The sequence below is a fragment of the Biomphalaria glabrata genome, chromosome 3 (assembly GCF_947242115.1).
Source record: "Biomphalaria glabrata chromosome 3, xgBioGlab47.1, whole genome shotgun sequence".
NCBI lineage: Eukaryota > Metazoa > Mollusca > Gastropoda > Planorbidae > Biomphalaria > Biomphalaria glabrata.
The window spans coordinates 13,539,363-13,564,041 of record NC_074713.1 but is presented as its reverse complement, the minus strand read 5'-3'; the positions used below and the strand labels follow the sequence as shown (position 1 = coordinate 13,564,041).

At 35.9% G+C, this 24,679-nt stretch overlaps 1 long non-coding RNA gene across 1 annotated transcript; it reads right to left on the bottom strand.

Annotated features, from left to right (window-relative positions):
- Window positions 1-9,510: 9,510 nt before the first annotated feature.
- Window positions 9,511-17,978, bottom strand: LOC129924946 (uncharacterized). Its single transcript, XR_008776806.1, has 3 exons — window positions 17,869-17,978; window positions 12,011-12,157; window positions 9,511-9,698 (listed from the first exon to the last, which is right to left on the bottom strand). It is a non-coding gene; the product is annotated as an uncharacterized LOC129924946 (long non-coding RNA).
- Between the last annotated feature and the right edge of the window lie 6,701 nt (window positions 17,979-24,679).

The window sequence follows — 24,679 nt, the reverse complement described above, 5'->3', positions numbered from 1 at the left end:
TTAGTAAATATAAAAGGAAAAGGTGGGAGGGGCAATACATGCTATCTCCTTTCCCTCATCGGACAAAGCAATAATTTTTCTTTTTGTATTATAGTTAAGAAATTACAAAATGTAAAAAAAAAAATCAGCCACTAATATAATTTATATATGCTATAAATTAAATTCTCGTATCGAGTGGCCCCACCCTTATTCTTTAATGCCAAATGCAATCATTAGCAGAAATTATAAAAAGGAGCGAGGATAAATCGTTTTCATTCTACCGCCCCTCCCATTTCCAGACACAGTTTATGTAATTTTACATGAATTTATCATAATTATTTTAAGAAAGACTTAGCTTTGGAAAAGTTAGAATTCAAAAAAAAATTTTCAGTATAAGAGTCACGATTGAAATGAATAGCCTTTATTCCAACCTCTACTCAATCTAATATTTTTCTAGTTAAATTTGGGACAATAACTCACAATTTATGCTTGAATTTTATTGAATATTATTTATCGATTTTTTTTTTCGGCGGCGATCCTCAAAGCCTTAATCTAAATATCTGATCTTTTCAAGGAACAAATCGGATTTATTTGCAATGTATTAAGGGCGTATACATTCAAATTAGAATATTTTTCAAGTACAACATTATTCAAAAAGTCCTTTTTTAATAGGATGAATAATGAGCTTTAGGTAAGGAGAATGCGTTTCTTCAGCGAAGAATGCAAGAAAACGCTTTTACGCCCCGAAAATCACTGATGAATAGTGAGCTGTAATTGTCAGGAGCAGGCGTTTCTGCAGTGAAAAATGCAAGAAAACGCTTTTGGCGTCGGGGCTTCACCCCGAACTCCACTGATGGATAAAGAGCTGTAGATGTCAGGAGCAGGCGTTTCTGCAGTGAAGAATGCATGAAAACGCTTTATGCGTCGGGGCTTCACCCCGAACTCCACTGATTAATAATGAGCTGTAGATGTCAGGAGAATGCGTTTCTGCAGTGAAGAATGCATGAAAATACTGAGAAACACTGCTTATTTATTCTTATATATATATATATATATATATATATATATATATATATATATATATATATATATATATATATATATATATAATATATATATATATATGTGTGTGTGCTGTACGCACGTTTATGTATAGGGTTAGGGTTTACTGGGCGTTGGGGTTAGGGTTTGGAAAAAAATCGCCCCCCCCCCACTCCAAAGTTCTGGATCCGCTAGTGAGTTGACCACATGCCCACTCATGTAGTGTGCCCACTCATCAGACGACACTTGCAGACGTGAACACAAAATTCACAAGGGGAGCTTACAAAAAAAAAAGATCTCCATCCTCACCATCTCTCACCCACACTGAACTTTTACATTCCAAAGGATAATATAATAGTTGGGGCGAGAGCAGGTTTCAAAAGTGTCAGGCTGGGGTTCAGGAGTTAAGGCCTGCTGATTGTGGAGAGAGAGAGAGAGAAGAAGAAGAAGAAGAAGAAGAAAGATTTAAAAATTAACAAGAAAGAGAAATAGATAATAAAAGAGATACAGGAGAGAGGAAAAAATAAAAGAGAGATGGACGAAAAAAGCAGAATAAGATAGATAGATAGATAGATAGATAGATAGATAGATAGATAGATAGATAGATAGATAGATAGAGGTAAAACTTCCCATCGAAGGAGCCTTTTGAAGAATGTTACGCAAATGGCAGCACCGCGCTGTCTATCGCTACGGTAATCAGGTCACAGGGTAACTACCGGCTAGACCAGCGGTTCTCAACCTTTTTAGCTCAGCTAATACAATTTTTCACTTGGCGGCGACCCCCATCCATAAATTTTCGTTCATAAGCCTAAGTAATGTGATTTAGCTAACGTTATGAAATCGTTATCCAAATGTGCTTATAATATATTCATCTTGCATACATAACTGATAATTAAAAGTATTACTAAGAATGAAAAACGTACAGTCTTTGTCACAGTAAACTTAAACTATAAAATTGTTGGGATAGTATATTGAAACACGCCAAAGTTATTGAAAAGGTTGAGCTTGTTTTTAGTTCACTAGATGAGGAAGTCACATTTTTGTTTGTGTATTTAGGCTTGATAACAGGCAGCAAAACAATGATACACAAAGATAGGTTGTTGGAAATGGAAGAGGATGCCGCGAAATAATTCTCAACTAGAACAGAATGACTGCAAACAATTGATCCAGTATTATGTAATTGACATTGAAGAGAAATCATATTTAGCTGCCTTGCTATTGGTGTAATGCTTGTGGCAGTATCTTTGTTGCTAATACATATAGATGAATCATGCATTGAGTTACGGTGCATTCTTAAGGTAACTGATTCTGTAACACACACTTAAATCCAGCAGCAACTGTGCAGACACCACAAATATTTCTCCAAGAGGTCTTTTACTTTACCAAAATGAACTTTGTCAATTACATCACGTGCTGCAGAGGTCATTTCAAGAAGTTTACACAGAAAAGAAGCTTTATAATCGCTATTATGTAAATATCTTAAGAAAACTAGTAGGCCTAATTGTGAGCAATTTAATTTGCCTGTGGATTCATTAATAAATCTGGATGCCAAATATTGAAAATAGATAAAATATCATATTTCATGAATTACCTGATTGATAATATCAGCAAACATGTCAATTTTTTTTCCTGTGAGCAGTGTCGTTAGATAATGAAATTGCACAAACTTTAGTTCAGAATTGGGCTCCAATCATAACTCGAGCAGTGTCTTTGGCCACTGGCAATATTAACTCTTGGTAAGGGTGAGAGGTTTCATGGCTCTGGCTATTCCGAGAACCACCAAAAAAAAAACTTCAAGGGCTGCTTGTTTTAATTATGCTACTTGACACCCGAGTCAAGTCTGGATTTCTTGACTTTAACCTTCAAAACTAGAATACTGGATGTCCTTATCGGCAAAGCTCGGAGGTTTGTTCAGCCTCATGCATATGGCAGAGAGAACTTCATTACAAATGACACATTAGTCAGCCCAACTTTTTATTTTATTTTATTGACGATTGTTTCATAATTTTTGTGGTAATAATGTAATCTAAGTAATGTCCATGTACTTCATTATTAGAACTGTAGGCTAGATGCAGACGAAGCATGCTACAAATAGGCTGGTGACAACACGTGAAAACACGTATAAAACGTTTTTAAAAAAAATTTCCGAAGAAAAATAATAAAAGTTTGACGGTCTTAGGCGACCCCTAGCAAATGGTCATTCAACCCCCAAAGGGGTCGCGATCCACAGGTTGAGAACCCCTGGGCTAAACGGTATCGGTAGTATCATGTAATTGTTCGTGATAGATCTAGACATGCTCTAATGACATGAAAACTATGGATCTATATTATGTAATTATAACATATTGTTGTAACCCTGCCTTGGACTAGTGCTTGAGGTGCGCACTAGTAAACGTAAACAGGAGGACACTAGGGTAGAGAGAATAACAGTGCATCAGGGATTGTTAAGAGTCTGAATGTTTGGAAACTAAGAAGCCAGCTTTTGTGCTTCCTGAAGGTTGTAGAAGGGACCTGGAGCGAAGCGGGGAAGGCTGTCGTTGGTCCACATTCGGGTTAAGTAGCAAAGAACTGGTATAATTAGAACCAAGACTCAGAGGAAGCTGGAGGATGTTATGTGTTTGTCCTAGTGAATAAACACCTGTCTTTATTTCCTGTTAAACTGTGTTGAGTTGCCTGCCTTTGCGTTGAGTGCCTACCCTAGAGTTACAACAATATTATCAAAGGCTATAAAAAATAAATATTGTGAATGAATTAAGCTTTATTTTTTTGTTTGTTTATGAGGCTAAACAAATGTATGGTTCATAGGCCTATATTTATATATTTTTGCTGATTCTATTTTTTTTTTCATTGGTAATGTTTTATAGATCTAAATTATTATTTTTTTCGAAGGGTATTATAGTGGATCAAATTACTAATTTAATGTAATTACTTTAAATCAAACTAATCGTAATGGGGTTCGTATATGTGCATCATATTCTTTATTTTATTTTCAAATTAAATTAAACTTAAAGTTTCCTTATAAGTGCAGATATTTATCATTATCTGAAATCAACGAGTTTTCAATAACAGTAGCTAGATGTTTTTGAAGAGTAGTATGTAGCCTAACATATGTGCTCACCCCTCCTCCTTTCACATTCTGGACTTAAAACCAGACAACGGAGGAGTTATACCGGCTTTTAAGTAAAATGCAACTTTTTTTTTTTGAAATATTAAAAGTCAGTAGAGGAGACATAGGCAAGATGCAATACAATGGCTGATTGCTGTATTAATGTAAATAAAATAATTCGCGGTTGCGCTTAAACCAAATTGGTTAAATGAATGTAGAAATGAAAGGTAGAGACCTAAACTAGAAGATGGAAAGATACCGGTATTAAAATATTTCTGATTCTCTGGTTCCCAAGCATAATATCTAGGAAAGTACATTGGAGTCACAAAGGAAATAGCACACTACAAATGTAACAAGTCATTATTAAAAAAAATAATTCCAGTTTCATTGCACAAGGGTTTTATTTCTGCCAGATCTTTACAAATATTTGTCAAAGTATTTTAAGTTGTGAAATCCACCGAAAACATACCCGAACTTTTGGCATGCAACAATATAGAGAAAACTAAAGAATTGAAAAGATTGAAAACTTACACTGGATCTTTTATCCGAATCAAGTCAGACATTTTTTTAAAAAGGAAAGAGACGATGCGATGTTCACTGTCGGATAGCTGATAATAAACTGTCCTAACTAAAATGCGGACTACTGTAGCTCCTACTGCTCCTATGGTGTTTTTACACCAAAGACTCAAGACACGATTTTCTGTTCCGAGTAAGTTGTTAGGCACGATCATGGGCCAATGCTCGGTGGGCCTGCACCAAATGGGTCGGTCTGGTCGCGACCAAAGAATTTAATTTTCAATACAGTTGTTTAAAAACAAGGTTACAAAAACACTTTGTGTGGAAACACAAACTCAAAATCGGCCCCCGAAGTGGTCCACCCACGCAGGCTTCAATATTTTCAGAAAAAACATCCGAATGAAATTATATCAAAGACAAATGACGATAAGAATAGAGAAAGAAGGTTGACAGATCTTGTGTAGTGCCCCAGCTGTTAGCAGATCAAATGATAGGTGAAAGTGAATGTAAAGTTAGATGTGAACCTGGCCTAACTGATGTCTTATAATTGATCTAATTGTTTTGTAAAGACCCAATCTCTTATTCGAATCCTCAAGAAAAAAAAACTTATCATGATGTCCGATTTTCATTTTCATTTCTAGTTTACGAGAACTAAATGAGACGGACGGACAGACAGACAGACGGACAGACAGGCCCCACAAAACTAATAGCGTCTTTTTCCCTTTCGGGGGCCGCTAAAAAAAGTGAAAGCATCAAGACACAGATGCCCGAATACGTTTTTTTAATTTTTTTAATTAATTAATTCATTTAGAATTAATTTTGTTTGAAATTATCTACACTATACACTGTACGTATTATTATTTACAAAACGTTAGACCTTACTTTTTTGCTGTGTATATATTGCTATTATAATTAATGGCAAACTTATGCAAAGTATGAAGTCATAAATGACGGAAATTATTATGATAATTATCTACTTTTATATAGCGCTGTCACATCTGACAGTTAATGAAAGGAGAGTTGCCTCAGACCTCGTTATCTTAACGAGAAATTTTACTTATTGCCTCAGTGCTACCAATGATTGGGGGGATGTCTTAAGCATAAAATCCCCCTCCAAAAGATTTTAATTTTATGGGTAACACCCCTTTCTTCAATAACACAAAAACAAAATAAGCAAACTACAGTCACCAAATTTCTTGAGCGTAGCCAAAAGGTGCTTTGTGGTTACTCTCCCATCTAATACAAAAACTAAAGCAAAACTAGTTACATTTTTTTTACCAGTCGCTGGACTCCATTAATTATGTGCAGTGAATAGCAGATTTGATTTTTGAATTTTTTTTAGCTGAAGAGTAGTAGGGTAATGCACTGTAGATACCTCAGAATATATATATATATATATATATATATATATATATATATATATATATATATGCAAGGGGGGGGAGAGAAATACCCCTACCCTCTCTCCCCCCACCGAAAAAATCCTGGCTACAACATATGACATGCTATTTGTGTGCCGGTTTATATATTAATGTCCGGGCCGATTTTGATACCCAGTCCGACCATGAGCACAATAGTTACTTGAGGCCAATTATTAAACGAAAGTTACTTCGACTGGAAACGTCTTGGTAATAAATTTCAGCTGGAGGATGGCAGCGAGCAAAATATGAGCCCGGGACCATTGAGACTACCGTACAACAGTCAAGCGTGCGTGTGTGTGTGTGTCTGTCGTGGTTGTATAAGGCTCTGAAAATGTCCAATGGTAGCGCAACCGATAACTTGATGCTAGAACAAGGTAGACAAGAAAAACAACGTTGGCGCTCAGTCTTAGCAAGAGTTCTAGCCAGTGTTCACTACCTTGCCCCCCCCCCCCCCCAAAAGGCATTTTGTAGAAGATCAGAGAAACTTTATGCGCCAAACAACGGCCAGTTTTAATGCTTGGTTGAGATACTTCTAAGAACGCCGAAGCTCACGACCAGAACCTCGGATATAGGATTCAAAACGAGCTGATGGACCTGGGGGCATATGTTCCCGCCATCATTGACTGCACGCTTGATGTTAGCCACAAAGAGCAGATGTCTTTTACATACTTACGTATTTCAAATTCTTCAGCGATAGTGGCGAACAATCCAGTTAGCGTGACTTGGTACGATAGTCTACCCTTACGGCTAAAGGCCCCGCATTTGACTTTCGCTCAGGGCCCTGCGCACTGCTAAGGTCACCTCTGCTTACCCATGCATGTATATGTCAGATATGTCTGAAGCAGAATGAGAAATTTCCCTTCTCTTCGACCACGAAGTAAGAGTTAAATCCTAAAAAAATTGTGTGGCTTGCAATTATAATCATTGCAATCTAGATATAGGCTACTTTTAGATTTTGAACTCTAGTTATCTAGATATAAGCTACTTTTAGATCTTGAACTCTAGTTATCTAGATATAAGCTACTTTTAGATCTTAAACTCTAGTTATCTAGATATAAGCTACTTTTAGATCTTGAACTCTAGTTATCTAGATATAGGCTACTTTTAGATCTAGAACTCTAGTTATCTAGATATAGGCTACTTTTAGATCTTGAACTCTAGTTATCTAGATATAAGCTACTTTTAGATCTTGAACTCTAGTTATCTAGATATAAGCTACTTTTAGATCTTAAACTCTAGTTATCTAGATATAAGCTACTTTTAGATCTTGAACTCTAGTTATCTAGATATAGGCTACTTTTAGATCTAGAACTCTAGTTATCTAGATATAGGCTACTTTTAGATCTTGAACTCTAGTTATCTAGATATAAGCTACTTTTAGATCTTGAACTCTAGTTATCTAGATATAAGCTACTTTTAGATCTTAAACTCTAGTTATCTAGATATAAGCTACTTTTAGATCTTAAACTCTAGTTATCTAGATATAAGCTACTTTTAGATCTTGAACTCTAGTTATCTAGATATAAGCTACTTTTAGATCTTGAACTCTAGTTATCTAGATATAAGCTACTTTTAGATCTTAAACTCTAGTTACCTAGATATAAGCTACTTTTAGATCTTGAACTCTAGTTATCTAGATATAGGCTACTTTTAGATCTTGAACTCTAGTTATCTAGATATAAGCTACTTTTAGATCTTGAACTCTAGTTATCTAGATATAAGCTACTTTTAGATCTTGAACTCTAGTTATCTAGATATAAGCTACTTTTAGATCTTGAACTCTAGTTATCTAGATATAGGCTACTTTTAGATCTTGAACTCTAGTTATCTAGATATAAGCTACTTTTAGATCTTGAACTCTAGTTATCTAGATATAAGCTACTTTTAGATCTTGAACTCTAGTTATCTAGATATAGGCTACTTTTAGATCTTGAACTCTAGTTATCTAGATATAGGCTACTTTTAGATCTTGAACTCTAGTTATCTAGATATAGGCTACTTTTAGATCTTGAACTCTAGTTATCTAGATATAGGCTACTTTTAGATCTAGAACTCTAGTTATCTAGATATAAGCTACTTTTAGATCTTGAACTCTAGTTATCTAGATATAGGCTACTTTTAGATCAAAGGCAGGTTCAACTATGGAACAACCAGATAGACCTGTTAACTACCTCACCCTAAGGTCAATGTTAGTCAACAATCACCAAGAGGAGTGGCTCAACCAATGGGCATCAGGAAACACAGGCAGAGCCATGTACAGAGAAATGACTACGCCTAACAAACTGGACAGTATTAACTTCCTCCCCCGCAAAGAACAATCTACAATCTTCCAACTAAGAACAGGACACACACCACTATTAAATTACCACCTGAACAAAATAAACTCCAAACAACTCCCCCTTTGCAGACACTGCTCCCACCCCTTTGAAACCGTAAACCATATTCTATTTGAATACCCCTCCCTAATCCACCTTACGCAGACCCTACTTCCACTACAGCCCAACATAACCAACACCCTGTACCGCAGTGCTGAACAACTGAAGAAAACAGCACACTTGAACTCTAGTTATCTAGATATAAGCTACTTTTAGATCTTGAACTCTAGTTATCTAGATATAGGCTACTTTTAGATCTTGAACTCTAGTTATCTAGATATAGGCTACTTTTAGATCTTGAACTCTAGTTATCTAGATATAGGCTACTTTTAGATCTTGAACTCTAGTTATCTAGATATAGGCTACTTTTAGATCTAGAACTCTAGTTATCTAGATATAGGCTACTTTTAGATCTTGAACTCTAGTTATCTAGATATAAGCTACTTTTAGATCTTGAACTCTAGTTATCTAGATATAGGCTACTTTTAGATCTTGAACTCTAGTTATCTAGATATAGGCTACTTTTAGATCTTGAACTCTAGTTATCTAGATATAGGCTACTTTTAGATCTTGAACTCTAGTTATCTAGATATAGGCTACTTTTAGATCTAGAACTCTAGTTATCTAGATATAGGCTACTTTTAGATCTTGAACTCTAGTTATCTAGATATAAGCTACTTTTAGATCTTGAACTCTAGTTATCTAGATATAGGCTACTTTTAGATCTTGAACTCTAGTTATCTAGATATAAGCTACTTTTAGATCTTGAACTCTAGTTATCTAGATATAGGCTACTTTTAGATCTTAAACTCTAGTTATCTAGATATAGGCTACTTTTAGATCTTAAACTCTAGTTATCTAGATATAGGCTACTTTTAGATCTAGGTCTAGATATAGGCTTCTTTTACATCTAGAAATCTTGTGATCTAGATGTAGGCTACTTTTAGATCTAGGTCTAGATTTATGCTAAATCCTAAAAAAAAATGTGTGGTTTGCAACTTTTATTATTGATAGAAAACTGTATACGTCAAATACTAAATAAGTAAACTTAAAACATTGAACAAACCAGACCTGCTACTGATGTACTTTTATTTGATCAGTCTTTAAAACATTTGTTCAACTGAAAGTTAGGGATGTCTAATTGTAAAATCTAAAAAGTATATTTAAAGTTTGGTTTCTGATTTTCCTTTTTCCAAAAAGGTGTAGATATTACTTTATGAGTAACTTTGAAAGGGTACACAAGCCGTGTCTTGCCTTAATCTGTAGGATGAGATATAATACGAAAGTAAAGGCAAGCTATATATTTTAAAACTAAACCATATATAAATACACACATACACATACGCACACACATATACATATTTATAGCAGAAAATTGTTTATGGTTGTAAATCTAAAAGATGTCTATTTATTTACAGGTGAGATGATGACAACGTTGACCTTCAGATCTAGCCTGCTGGCACTATCGCCGCCTCTGTATTCACTTTCCTAAAAGGTTCACTGACGCCACCTATGCCTTCTTTATCGCTGCTAGGCCGCTACCACAGGGTCGGGAAGAGAGGCGCGGTGGCTGAGCGTTACAACGCTTGGCTTCTGACTGGGACTGGGATTTTTATTTCGGGATCCTTGGGCGCCGTTGAGTCCACCCAGCTCTATAGGGTACCTGACATAAGTTGGGGAAAAGTAAAGGCGGTTCGTTGTTGTGCTGGCCACATGACACCCTTGTTAACCGTAGGCCACAGAAACAGATGACCTTTTCATCACCTGCCCTATAGACCACAAGTTCTGAAAGGGGAACTTTTCTTTACAGGGTCGGGCTACGTGTCTTTCTCCATTTTAGCTGTTTTCAAAACAATTGTTTTCCAAGTCCATCAGGAATGTTTTTCATTCACAGGAACGACCCTTCCACTGTTTCTCGGACCACCCACACAGAGCACCTCAACTGTTCCTCACCTTGGTGACCTGTCCACTGCAGAGGATCTCTTCCATAATTCTAGGCGGATCGAACCAAGCTCCATCCCGAGCAGTTCTGTTCTTCCTATCTCTTAGCGGGAAAATCGACTGTCTCTCCTTGCTCATCTAAATAGTCCATCCATATTCAATGCCTACCATAAGCGTCGGCGCAAGACCACTGTTATTACATTATTTAATTGGTAACTGGAATGTTTCCACATAGCGCCCTTGACCAAGTTTATTTTGTCGATTTCAGTCAAAATCTCTTTTATTTTTTGTTTTAAATTAGTACTATTATCTATTTTTCTTTATATCGCCACCACATTTCGCTAAATCGTTTGCTCTTCTTTTTTTCTCTCGTACTGGGGATAACCTTTAGGATGAAAATCTTCAGTAACTTACTAAATATTGGAGTTTTATTCTTAATTGTAAGCAATTCTATTATTATCATACACTGTATAGATGGTTGTTGATACCAGGCTGTAGGTTATCAGACTGAAGGGTAGTCAAACTAAAAGGTTTCAGGCCGTTCGTTACCAAGCTGTAGGTTACCAGGCTAAAGCAAGTTACCAGGGTTACAAAGTTACCAAGCTGTAACTGGAGGGTTACTGTCAACAATGTTTTTTTTAGGATGGCCGTTGGTGACATTAAGTTAATATTATTATATTACTTGTAGGTATTGTCAGGATGGATGCTTGCACATTTATACGTTCATACATCTCTTGTAAAAGAGGAAATAACTTCTTATGTAACATACACAAAAAATATGTAAAATTATAATGATAATAACAACAACACATATGAAATAATACAATCCACGAATATCCAGTGATAATCTTTTATAAAAAATACATCATTATACATGATAATAGCTTTGACTTCTCATAGAAATACTGGTACACATCTAACTTTACTTTATAATAGCTCATTAACTTTTTAAAGTGACTACATACAATGACTGCTCCTGACTGACTGTTTCTAACTGAATGTCCTTACTGACTTTCTTAATGACTGCTCCTTACTGAATGTTTTTAACTGACTGTCCTTACTGAATGTTTTTAACTGACTGTCCTTACTGAATGTTTTTAACTGACTGTCCTTACTGAATGTTTTTAACTGACTGTCCTTACTGAATGTTTTTAACTGACTGTCCTTACTGAATGTTTTTAACTGACTGTCCTTACTGAATGTTTTTAACTGACTGTCCGTACTGAATGTTTTTAACTGACTGTCCTTACTGAATGTTTTTAACTGACTGTCCGTACTGAATGTTTTAAACTGACTGTCCTTACTGAATGTTTTTAACTGACTGTCCTTACTGAATGTTTTTAACTGACTGTCCTTACTGAATGTTTTTAACCGACTGTCCTTACTGAATGTTTTTAACTGACTGCTCCTTACTGAATGTTTTTAACTGACTGTCCTTACTGTCTAATATCAAGTAACTGGTTAACTGAAGGTTTAAAGTGTTCACCTTCTAGATTCATGAGTCGTGAATAATACCTATAATATTAAAATAGGGTATCAAGTATCAACTTTATAACCTTAGTTCTATTATTAAAATGCTATGATCGACAATTGTTAGATTACAACAATATTGTAAACCATTAATAAGTTACCTTGTCAAACGTAGTTTTACTCTCTCGTGGAGGCTTTATTTGCGCCAAATCTCAAAAATTCGTTATCTCTGGCTACTCTTTCGGCATCGCTCTCTCGTCCAAATGTCATTAAAGGATATCCATCAACTGAAAGTCTCGGCATGATTACTGTAACAAGGGATCATATTTGTCTATTATTTAACGATTAAAAGACTTTTAATAAATCTTATTTTCTTCTTTAAAGTGGACATTACTTAATGTAAACTTGGCTAGAGACTAAATCTAGATCTAGATATAGATCCAACAATTGGTTTGAAGGAATATAGCACTCTTGAAAGGACTATCGCGTTCGGGAATTTCCGAATGTAAGGCTTTATTGATTTAAGAGTTTAATAAATTAATGATCAGGAACATGTTGCGCATTGTCTTCTATGTCTAGATCTAAATACTTATCATTGGAATTAAAAGGTGTACAAGATCTATATACACTCGCTTAACCAGGATTCCTGCTCGGGGAGAGGGGGGAAGGGGGCGGGTAAAAAAAATGTTTTTAAATCCAACATTCATTAATTTTTAAGAGAAAAATAATCGCTCAATAAGTTGCATAAAGGAGGTATTGTCTGTTTTTTTTAAGTTTAAAAATGTATTCTAATTTAAAATTGGCTAGAGAGCTAGGTCTAGTTCTAGATCCAACATTGGTTTTGAAAGCACGATCGCGTTCTTAAAAGGACAAGGGCTGCCGCGAGACTTGTGGCCGCCTGCTTGCGAAGTTAAAAAATGCCGCCTCCCCCCCCCCCCTTTTTTAATTTAGAAAAGCAATTCATTAAGACTGAGCTGGACAGTGTGACCTAAAGCGCTCTTTGATTTAAATTCATTTTTGTACCATTCCTTTTTCTTTTCCTATTCGCATCGTTGTCTTACCCCCATTCCCTCTAAGTTGTTTTAGTTTCAATTTTAACTTTGCATTTTTTGTAAAGAATGTAATGAAAAAGAAAGGAAACTATGTTTTAATTATAACACACTTTTTAGGTTTTATTTTTCATTCATATTTTTAACACTATGTATCCACTATCCAAATTTAGGTAATGAAATTTCACTAAAATGAATCAGTTTCATAAACTTACATATAATGTGTCTATGGTCAGTTTTTGTTTTCCGAAATAGTGTTGCCTACATAAATTGTAAGCGTTGTAAAAATTTCTTCATGGAGATAGAATCAAAGATGCGGCAGGTTTTCGCTCAAGTCGGCATAGGGTTTGATTCCGGTCGGGACTAAGCGTCTTCTGGTCATTTTCTCTTAGTAAGAAGAGAGATTTTTTAAAGGCTAATATTAATGTTTTTTTTTTTTCAGAACGAATTATTCATCCTAATAAAAAAAAAGTCGAGGGCCATATTAAATCTAATAATAAAGAGGCAGCCCTGGCCAATAGTATTATACGAGGGACATTCTAGGTAGAAATACATGTTGTGCACGTACGTCTGTAGTGGGCGTGAGCTTTATAACAATATTCTTCTTGGTAAGTAAGACGTCTCTGTCGCGGAGGTTTCTTGTCACACAAAAGTCGTCACTATTATAAAGTGCAATAGGCGGAAGAAATTCGACTTTTCTGAGACAAAAAAAAAATCCAGAAGAATCGCACTAGCAGAGACGTTTTAAAATGTTTTCTTGAAAACGTTTAGACCAATATTGTTGCACACGCGCCTCGCAAAAAGCGGTCCACATTTAAAACGATCTTATTAGAAGATAAAACGCCGTCCCCTACTTAAGAGATTTTAATTTTTGAACTTGTAATTTTACTAATATTCAAATAAATTACACTGAAAATAAAATATGTTTTCGCCGCCCCTCTCCTTGTTGTAAGATGGTCGTTGACTTGTCGCTACAAACAGCTAGTAGAACTGAACCAATGAAGGCGTTTTATATTTTTACTAAATAACGTAGATGAGAATGTTAATTGTGTAAGTCACATCTTCAGTGGCGTAACTAAGGGGGTGGGATGGGGGGGGGGAGAATTTTAAAATCCCCCCGGGCCCCCACCTAGGGGGGGCCCCCAAATGGGTGTCCGAAATTTATTGTAAATACATAAATTAATATATTTGATTGACAAATAATGTCAACGGGTGTCTTTTTGTTTTCAACATTTATGGATTAAATTTATCACAAAGACTAAACCTAGATCTAGGTCTATCAGTACGTTGACTTTGTTGACATTTTAAAAATATTTTTTCCCACAGAGATCAAAGTTTTTTTTAAAGTTAGTTTTACATTTTAAACTTTGTTGCCACGAATAAAACTGCATGATATACAGCGAATTCCAGGTATCTTGTTACCTTTACTAATAATAGATCTAAATGGCGAGTATTTTATGGCTACACTAATTAACCTGGAATCAAAATTTACAGAATCGAGTATAGCAGATCCAAAAGTTATTCTTGATAATGCTAGAATAGTCCATTATTCGGGTTTGGCGTCTATAATTTCAGAATTAAACTTCACACTTGAGTTATTACCCCTCTATTCATCGTTCCTCAATCCAATGGAAACTCTCTTTTTATTTCCATCTAATCCTTTTGCTTTCGCACAAAACATAAACAAAAAACAATGACGTAATATCATATAATATTAGCACATCATTCCTTTTGAAGTTATTATCACACCCTTCCTTTTAAAGTTCTTAAAAGTGATATCTACTAGCAGGGCCGCCCTAGCATTTGCGGGGCCCTATGCGAAACGGATCGCGCGGGGCCTAGTCTGGGTAGGGATGAGCATAATGTCAAAATTATTTTTTTTTGAATTAGAAAATAGGCCTACTTTCGTCTTTGCAATAAATTTTTATCAAATGAAAGCTCGCAATGCCACTTTTTATTTATAGGCACCCCAAAATGTGAATTTCGTCTATTCTTCAGGAGATTTGAATAAATTCAAAAAATGTTCAGGACTTCATCGTATATTTTGCCTTTTCATGAGATTTCCTGGAGGCCTTGGAAAATCAGGAGGTCGCGAAAACCCTGTTATTTTATATACATTATAGTGGTTTAATTTAATAATGTACACTTAGAATTAGCGCGGGTAGTCCTATGAAAGCGCGGGGCCCACTGCCACCGCATAGGCTGCAGTGGCGTAAGGCCGGCCCTGTCTACTAGGAACTTTAACAATTCGTCCACTTCTGGTTGTCTTGACTGGCACAACAAGTTCTCTAGACGTTGGTCTATAACTGTCTGTTTCGTTTGTTTCAACAGTTTGCAGTTCATTGTCTTCATCGGTATCATAGTACCCAGAAATGTCTTCATCGAAACTCTTATTCAAAAAGCGTTGATTTCTTCTGTATGTTTTTCTGTTTGTCTTTATGATGTAAGATCTGGGTGCTGAATGTTTTTTTTATGACAACTGCTTTCTGCCATGTTTAACCTAGACGAATTCTCCGACAGAATAATCTTTAGGTAGTCTTGCTTTTGCATTGTATTTCACTTTGCTTTTCATCTGTCGTTCGTTGAGTAATGTCTCTGCATTTTCAGCTACCGATGGTTTCAATAGTTTTGGATCAGTTGGAATGATTCCCTGAGTCTTCTACTTGTCAGCAGTTGTGATAGTGAATACGGCAGTCCACTTATCGGAGTATTTCTATACTCGAGCATAACGAGATATGGATCTTTCCCACTTTTGTATTCTCTGAATCCTTTTTCTTGCGCACAAAACATAAACAACCAACAATGACGTAATACCATGTAATATTAGCACAGAATCTTCTTCATGCAGTGGAAAATTAAGAATGTTTTGCCTATCTGGAATTCTGGTCAAAGCTCTTGCGCACAATTAATTTAGTTCAGAAGAAACTACAAAGTATATACGGGAAGCTGCTAAAGAAATTAGTAGCCTTTCATGCTTTCTGCAAAATGATGAGAAACTGAATTCTGGTCAAAGCTCTTGCGCACAATTAATTTAGTTCAGAAGAAACTACAAAGTATATACGGGAAGCTGCTAAAGAAATTAGTAGCCTTTCATGCTTTCTGCAAAATGATGAGAAACTGACAAAAAAAACAATCCATCGAAAAAGCAAAAGAAGGTAGTGAATACTATGGATTCCCTGTAATCAAAACAACCAGAAGAAAGAAAAGACTTGATGGGATGTTGAGTTATCATGTAGGACTGTCAATAGAACTGCAATTCAAACGTGTTGCGACAGAAGTGCTGAACAGATTTCATATGGAGATGAAGAGCAGATTTCAAAGGTTGGAAAGAAAATGGATACCTTTGGGTTTCTTCTTGAACCAAGACACCTGTTAGATGAAGACACGCTTATGACAAACTGTGCTACTTTTCCTGTTTGTATGATGAAATAAATGGCAAATCGCTTTTTCAATGATGTGATTGATGCACGAGCACTTTTCATCAACAAACCAGTAATACAACCACCAATAGACATATTGAGGAAACAGGCTTCATATGGTAATTACGTGTGCTCAAACTTTGCAACCTCCTCCGAATACTGCTAACTCAGGCCACTTCCATTACGTCATGTGAGAGATCATTCTCAAAGCTCAAGTTCATCAAAAACTATCTCAGGAGCACAATGACACAAGAAAGGCTTATCATGGCTTTAATGTCAGTGAAGTCACAAATACTAGAAAGTATCGATATAGTTGATGTTATAGATGTCTTTGCTGCACAGAATGCACGACGTGAAGCGATATCAATTTAGATTTGTCACTTGTGCATTATTTAACTAATAAATAAAGGTATTATTCATTAAAAGAGTCTTGATTACTTTTTGTTAAGTTTACTGATATACTGAACCAATTGGATTTGGGGCGTATATATTTTTGCGTACATTATCCCATGTCATATGTCGAATGTCAAAATGTAAGGGGCCCCCAAAGAGGTCAATCCCCCCGGGCCCCCAAATCCCTAGTTACGCCCCTGCACATCTTATGCTATACAAATTACGTAGTCCATAAACGCTGTCACGTGCGACGTTTTTTTCGATGTTTTATCACGTGGCTAAATGTAATTTGTTTACGATTGGTTAATGAGGTCCATTGAGACACACCAGCACATGGTATCATCATTCAACGCCACCAAAAATCCAATCGCTTCCTTTCCTCATTGTAACCTTGGTAACATACAAAAAATAGCGTCTTTAGGGGGTGGCAAGTGGGGCGACCGCTAAGACGCTCGCGAAAGTCAAATTTCAGCAACATTTAATTTCATAAACGTAGACAATTTTGGGGTATGAACATAGAACTGTATCGCAGGCTATCGCCTAACACTTTAAGCCCTTAATAGCAATTTTCTTTTAAAACAGATTCTTAAGTGTTCAGTAATTTTGAAAAGAGCTATACAGTACAGTTATATGTTGCATTACAGTATAAAAAGAATTGGTAGGCCTTCGTAGGCTACAGTAAATTTACTGTCTGTCATAAAAAATGAAAACGAGACCATTGTATGTGAGAAGTATGTTTGGTACTCTGACTTAGCTCATATTGAGCCAGTTCATCTGCTTTACAGCTATTTTGGCTAATCAGCATCCAGAAAGTTTTACGACGTATTCAGTTTTTGTTTCTATTTTGCATATAGATCGGGTGGCAGGGGGAAAATCCGTGTTCAAAGTTGGAGTAATTTTTTCATAATTGTTTTGAAATCCGTGGTACAGTCCTTCCGGGAAAGTGGGATCCGCCTAATCTTTTCCTGTAGCGATCATTTCCACCTGAGTTCATGATGAGGCAGAATAGCGTACCCGGATTATGGAATAACCTGAGAAAAAGACACTGTAAAAAACTAAGGCTAAAGACAGTTAGTCGCTCGTAAAGTAAATATGATGGAATTATGTTTTATTCCTATAAAATAAAAATAAAAACTCAGAGATGTGTGAACGTCGTACCGTTTGGAAGCATCATTGTAGAGATACACAGTAAAGTCACGAAGGTTATAAGAACAGCCTTCATTGTTGAGTGAGCAGTTCTACTTCAGTAAGTTCTACTTCAGTACACAGTTCTACTTCAGTACACAGTTCTACTTCAATACACTGTTCTACTTCAGTACACAGGGTACAATCTGAAATGGAAAACATAGTGTAGTTAAGTTAAGGGTGGAAACTTAAGGAAGGCAGCAATGTAAGATGACATAATTTTATTTGATAAAAAGGTTGGTGTGTAAATGATCACAACAAACACAGAAAAGTGACTGTCAGCTTTTAAGTTCTCTTTCTAGTTTTACCACAACGTTGTAAACACAGTCTAGTTCTACCACTACATTATCAGCACAGTCTAGTTCAGGGGTCGGCAACCTTTTGAGTCGGAATAGCCAAAAATAACAATTTACAAAATTTCTAACTTTTTAAAGAGCCACAATGTTTTTTCTTGCCAATTATATATAGTACTCACACAATTAATTTGTTAATGAAAAAAAAAAACCAATTCATATATAAGTAGTGTTTTTCACAACAAATTAGATAATATATGACATTAGTATATAATTATTTTTTATTTCGGTAACAACTATAGCCGTTAAACATTTTTTTACAACACTAACTTGTACTTCAATAACAAACAACTAAGCAAACAAAGCGTTGGCTTTGCATTGTTTTAGACAGTTTAAATACATTGGGCTCATAACTTGTTTTTAGTTTCAAACACGGTTCTAAATTTTCATTTGCTAGTTGGCATCTTACTTTACTTTTCATTATATTCATGTAGGAGATCGCTTGCTCGCACGAATATGTCGATTCAAAGATAGTCAGGATTCCAAATGCTAACTTCTTCACCCCACAGTAGCAATCTGGAAGATTATTCCATGCGCTGAATCAACTCGCGGCATTTCTTTTAAAACTGTCCACTTTTGTTGTGTTACATACATTTCTAGACCGCCAACACTTCCAACTTGCTTTTCAACTCTGTACATGTTCCACCCCACAAAGCTTACGTTTTTAAATCGATCAATTGCATTTCTAGAGATCTAGTATCAATTCTTAATGTCTTAATGTTGATTCTATTTTTTTTATTACTGTGCTGAAGAAATTCTTGTCAAACGTTGCACTGATTTTATCGCGATAATGATTTAGACATTGAAAATGAAGTAAATTACCGCTCTGAATATCACTGCAAAAAGAATTAATTTTTCTTCAAAACAAACCAATTCTTCTAGAAAAGCATAGGGGTGACATAGGATGGGTTTTCCTTTCCTTGCAGTTTTAGATTCAGCTCATTTAATTTCTCTGTTATATCAACCATAAAGTAAAGTTTTTGCAACAGTTTGACGTTCTCTAATTCAGGGTCATTAATTGCTTTTTTCATTTAGGAATGTCTTTATTTCCTTCAAGCACTAAGCAACACGTTCATCGCCTTACCATTGGAAAGTCCTAGCTTTTTATTGGGAAGAAGGAGGTCGGAATACTGAGTCTCCATTTCGTTTACGAATTCTTTAAACTGACGATGGCAAAGTGCTTTTGACAAAGTGTTATTAACAATCTTGATTACCAAATTCATGCCCTCAACTATTTCGACAGGAAAAGCGCTTCTTAGTGTAGTAGTCAGAGAGAACGTACAAATTTGGTGGTTTATTTTGCTCCCAAAAATCCAAGTTGCCCTTTTATTTTTTCCTGTCATACTTCTGGCTCTATCAGTTGCTATTTAAACGATTTTATTTAAATTGATCTTAATGTCTTCAAAGTATTTTTGCATGTCATTTGCTCTATCTTCCCTTCTAGTTTGTCTCGAGAGCAATAACAATCCAAGTAGATCTTCTTTTGGACCTTGGGAAGACATTTACCTGACCAAATTGGCAACTTGTGCCGTGTCTTAATTAGCAAGTGATAAGACAGAAGAAAGTAGAATATCTTCTAAATATGTTACATTTGAAGACATTTTAGCTATTCTGTATTAGCTATTATGTTTCAGCGGATAGTGGCAAATCTTTGACTTTTTTTTTAAGATTTCTGTTTTATTTTGAAATCACGAAACAGTTCTTCAGATGCACGTAGGAAGCAATCTTTGACATACTCACCATCTTTAAATGGTTTGTCTTTTTGTGCAATTTCTAGTGGTACATCAAAGCTTGCAGGTTAGCATTACTTGTAGATTGCTGATAACTTTGAAGATAATTCGCTTCTTACTCATTTAGTTGAAACAACAAACTATACGTCACAGTCAAAGCACTAGGTAAAGATGTCAATTTGTCTTGCGTCAATGCGAATTAAAACCTACATAGAAACATTCGAAGACGGTGTCATTCGAGAGCTTCCAACGAGAGCTTCCTCCGAGAACTTCCGACGGACTGACGACAGTGACGACGAGTGTAATTTGGGAGGGGTGTGGTGAAAATCGAGTACAAGTGGCTGAGAGATCTCATCGGTACCTAATCCTCGTTAAACGATTCAGAACTATTTTAAAAAATGTTTCGATAAAATAAATAATATTTGCGTATGGAACTAAAGAGCCGCAGCTACACGTCCAAAGAGCCGCATGTGGCTCGCGAGTCGAAGGTTGCCGACCCCGGGACTTTAAATCAATCACTACCTTGTCAACACAGTCTATCTAGTTCTACCACTAAATTATCAGCACAGTCTAGTTCAATCACTACGTTGTCAGCCCAGAGTCTAGTTCTACCAATACATCATTAGCACAGTCTAGTTCAATCACTACGTTGCCAACACACTCTATTCCGACCACTAAATTATCAGCACAGTCTAGTTCAGTCACTACGTTGTCAGCCCAGAGTCTAGTTCTACCACTACATCATCAGCACAGTCTAGTTCAATAACTACGTTGTCAGCCCAGAGTCTAGTTCTACCACTTATTCATCAGCACAGTCTAGTTCAATTACTACGTTGTCAGCCCAGAGTCTAGTTCTACCAATACATCATTTGCACAGTCTAGTTCAATCACTACGTTGTCAGCCCAGAGTCTAGTTCTACCAATACATCATCAGCACAGTCTAGTTCAATCACTATGTTGTCAGCCCAGAGTCTAGTTCTACCAATACATCATTAGCACAGTCTAGTTCAATCACTACGTTGTCAGCTCAGAGTCTAGTTCTACCAATACATCATTAGCACAGTCTAGTTCAATAACTACGTTGTCAGCCCAGAGTCTAGTTCTATTACTACGTACTTACCCCAAATGTCTCAGTTTCTCGGCAATGTCTGGTCACCTCGAGAACTGCATGTAGACTTCACATCACAGCAAGACTACATATTTACTAAAGCCAAAAATATAATTACTGACGCCGACCATAAAGCTATTAACATCTTTCACTTAGTTACAGACGCCGACAACACAGTAAAAGACGCCGACACCATAGTAACTGACGCATACATCTTAGTGAAAACTCCATCGACATCGCTCCTGACTACTTATTCATAGTTACTGACGCTGACCACCTAGTAACTAACGCCGAAAACATAGTCAATGACTCCGAACTCATATTTTAGTTACCTACACAGACCACATAAATACAAACAAACAATATTAACTCATACCTACTAACACCAACCACATAATTACTGACGTCGACCATATAATTTCTGACGCAGACCTAAAAGTTAATGACGTCGATCTAATAGCTACTAACGTTAACTGTTAATTATTCCGGACAGATATTTTAGTTACATACACCTTACACATAGTTACTGACCCCGACAACAAATTTACTGACGCCTACAAAATAATTACTGACGCCTACCATATAGATATAGGACTATTGATTTGGTTAGGTATTGCTTAGTTGTTTAAAGACAAAACCGATCCTTAAATCGATGAGCTTTAACTAATTAAATTGATTTTGCCCTACAATAGTCTCCTGGCAAAGCTCATTATGAAGAACAAAGCAATGTTTAGAACCAGGTGGTTTGTTCCAGCTTTTGAATCAGGACAACATATTGGTCGTGTTTTAGTCACTTGCAAAAAGCCGTCTAGTTCCAATGTTCTTTTCTTTATCATTCTCTGTCTCCTCTTTCTTCTTTCTCTCAAATCTGCATCCTATCTCTCTATCTCCATTTATATCTCCTCGTCTCAGCCTCTCTCTTTCTCTTTGTTTCTTTCTCTCTGAGTGTCTCTATCTCTCTTTGTTTCTGTCGCTTCTTGTTTTTTTCTCTCTCTCTTTTTGTTTCTCTCTCTGTCTTTTTTTCTTTTTCTTTTCTTTCTCTCTCTCTTTGTTTCTTTCGTTTTGTATTTCTCTCTCTTTGTCTCTCTCTTTATCGTTCTATCTCACTTAGTTTCTCTTTCTTTGTGTATCTTTTTCTTTGTTTTTCTCTCTTTCTTTCTTTCTTTTCTTGTTTACTGCCAAAGTATTATGTGAGCATTTTTAAAGTTTTTTTTTTTTAAAAAAAAAGAGGAACGACCTGAATCACTCATGGCTTAAGCCTTCTCAGGCAACTCAGTCCAACACGGTAACCACTCTGCTAGTGGACAGCTTATGAACATGGAAGATTGTATAGTTATATAGTTTCATTAGTCTCGTCCTATTTTTCAGGACTGGGAAGTCAACCTACGAAGGGGACTAACTCAGCTTATTCCACCACTTCAGTTAATTACAATTTCTTTCCCTTGTTCCAGATACCAAACAAAATTATGTATTACTAATAGTTAATTGACCAATTGATCAATATAATATTTTTACTCATTCTTGTGTTGTCAAGTAAAATTTAAAAAATAATCGCAAAATTTCAACTTAATTCGAGATTTGGTGTGGGAGAAATCAAGTGTACAAACTTTTTACCAGACCCACAGAATGAGTTGATATAACCTTGGTCGTAGTCTAGCGAAGGTTGATGCAGAATTCTCTGTGCGTTTTTTTTTATCCCCTCCTCCAGTTGTCTAATGGAGGTGTTGTCTTTTTAGGATAAATATTTTTTATGTTTATGTTCTAAAATTGCGAAGTTTAAGAGAGGGAGATAACCACAGTTGCTAAAATACATTGAAATGCCATGCACTGAGGAGAAAATGGGTATGTATGTGTGTGTAAGTGTGTGTGTGTGTGGTGTAGACAATCACAAAGAACTTTCCACGAATTACGACAACCTAGAGCTGACCACATGCCCACTCATGTCGTGTGCCTACTCATCAAACGACACTTGCAGACGTGAACATGAGTTGTGTTTACTGAGTGCCTAAAGGCAGCACGAAAAACCAACTCCTAGATACCTCCTCCCCCCACTGGTCCACAAATGAGATCGGACCAAGCGTCCTTAGCATGCTATAAGCATGAAAGTAGCGCTATATTTTAAAAGCTATAAAGGCTATAAAAGCTATAATAAAAATGATAATGAATAAATAAACAATAGCTTTCAAAATAAGTTACAATCCATTACTTTTAAGTCCAAAATATGAATAGGCCTATGTCTTACAAACACATTTATTTCAAAGCTTAATACAATATCATACTTCCTTCATCTTTGAGGACCAAAAATTAACTAACTTAAAAGCGCATGGCTGGATTCAGATGCGATCCTTTTCCCCGTGCAAATATGCAGCGGACACAACTTCACCATGCATGTATGTGGCAGGTATATCTCCAGCAGACACAACTTCCCCATGCATGTATGTGGCAGGTATATCTCCTGCAGACACAACTTCCCTATGCATGTATGTGGCAGGTATATCTCCAGCAGACACAACTTCCCCATGCATGTGTGTGGCAGGTATATCTCCAGCAGACACAACTTCCCCATGCATGTATGTGGCAGGTATATCTCTAGCAGACACATATCTGCAGCAGGATGAGAAATTTCTCTTCTCGTCGACCACATAAGAGCTAAATCCTAAAAAAAAATTGTGTGGCTTGCAATTATAATCATTGTGATCTAGATATAGGCTACTTTTAGATTTAGGTCTAGATTTAGGCTAAATCCTAAAAAAAATTGTGTGGCTTGCAATTATAATCATTGATAGAAAACTTTTAGATCTAGATTTTGGCTAAATCCTAAAAAAAAAAATGTGTAGCTTGCAATTATAATCATTGCGATCTAGATATAGGCTACTTTTAGATCTAGAACTATGTCTATTGTGATCTAGATATAGGCTACTTTTAGATTTAGGTCTAGATTTAGGCTAAATCCTAAAAAAAATTGTGTGGCTTGCAATTATAATCATTGATAGAAAACTTTTAGATCTAGATTTTGGCTAAATCCTAAAAAAAAAATGTGTAGCTTGCAATTATAATCATTGCGATCTAGATATAGGCTACTTTTAGATCTAGAACTATGTCTATTGTGATCTAGATATAGGCTACTTTTAGATCTAGGTCTAGATTTAGGCTAAATCCTAAAAAAAAAATTGTGTGGCTTGCAATTATAATCACTGCGATCTAGATCATAAAGGCTACTTTTAGATCTAGAACTATGTCTATTGTGATCTAGATATAGGCTACTTTTAGATCTAGGTCTAGATTTAGGCTAAATCCTAAAAAAAAGTGTGTGGTATGCAATTATAATCATTGATAGAAAACTGTATACGTCAAATACTAAATAGGTAAACTTGAAACATTGAACAAACCAGACCTGCTACTGATGTACTTTTATTTGATCAGACTTTAAAACATTTGTTCAACTGAAAGTTAGGAATGTCTAATTGTAAAATCTAAACAGTATATTTAAAGTTTGGTTTTCGCTTTTTCTTTTTCCAAAATGCTATAGATATTATTTCATGAGTGATTCTAAAAGGGTATACATAATGGGTCTTGCCTTGACCTGTAGGGTG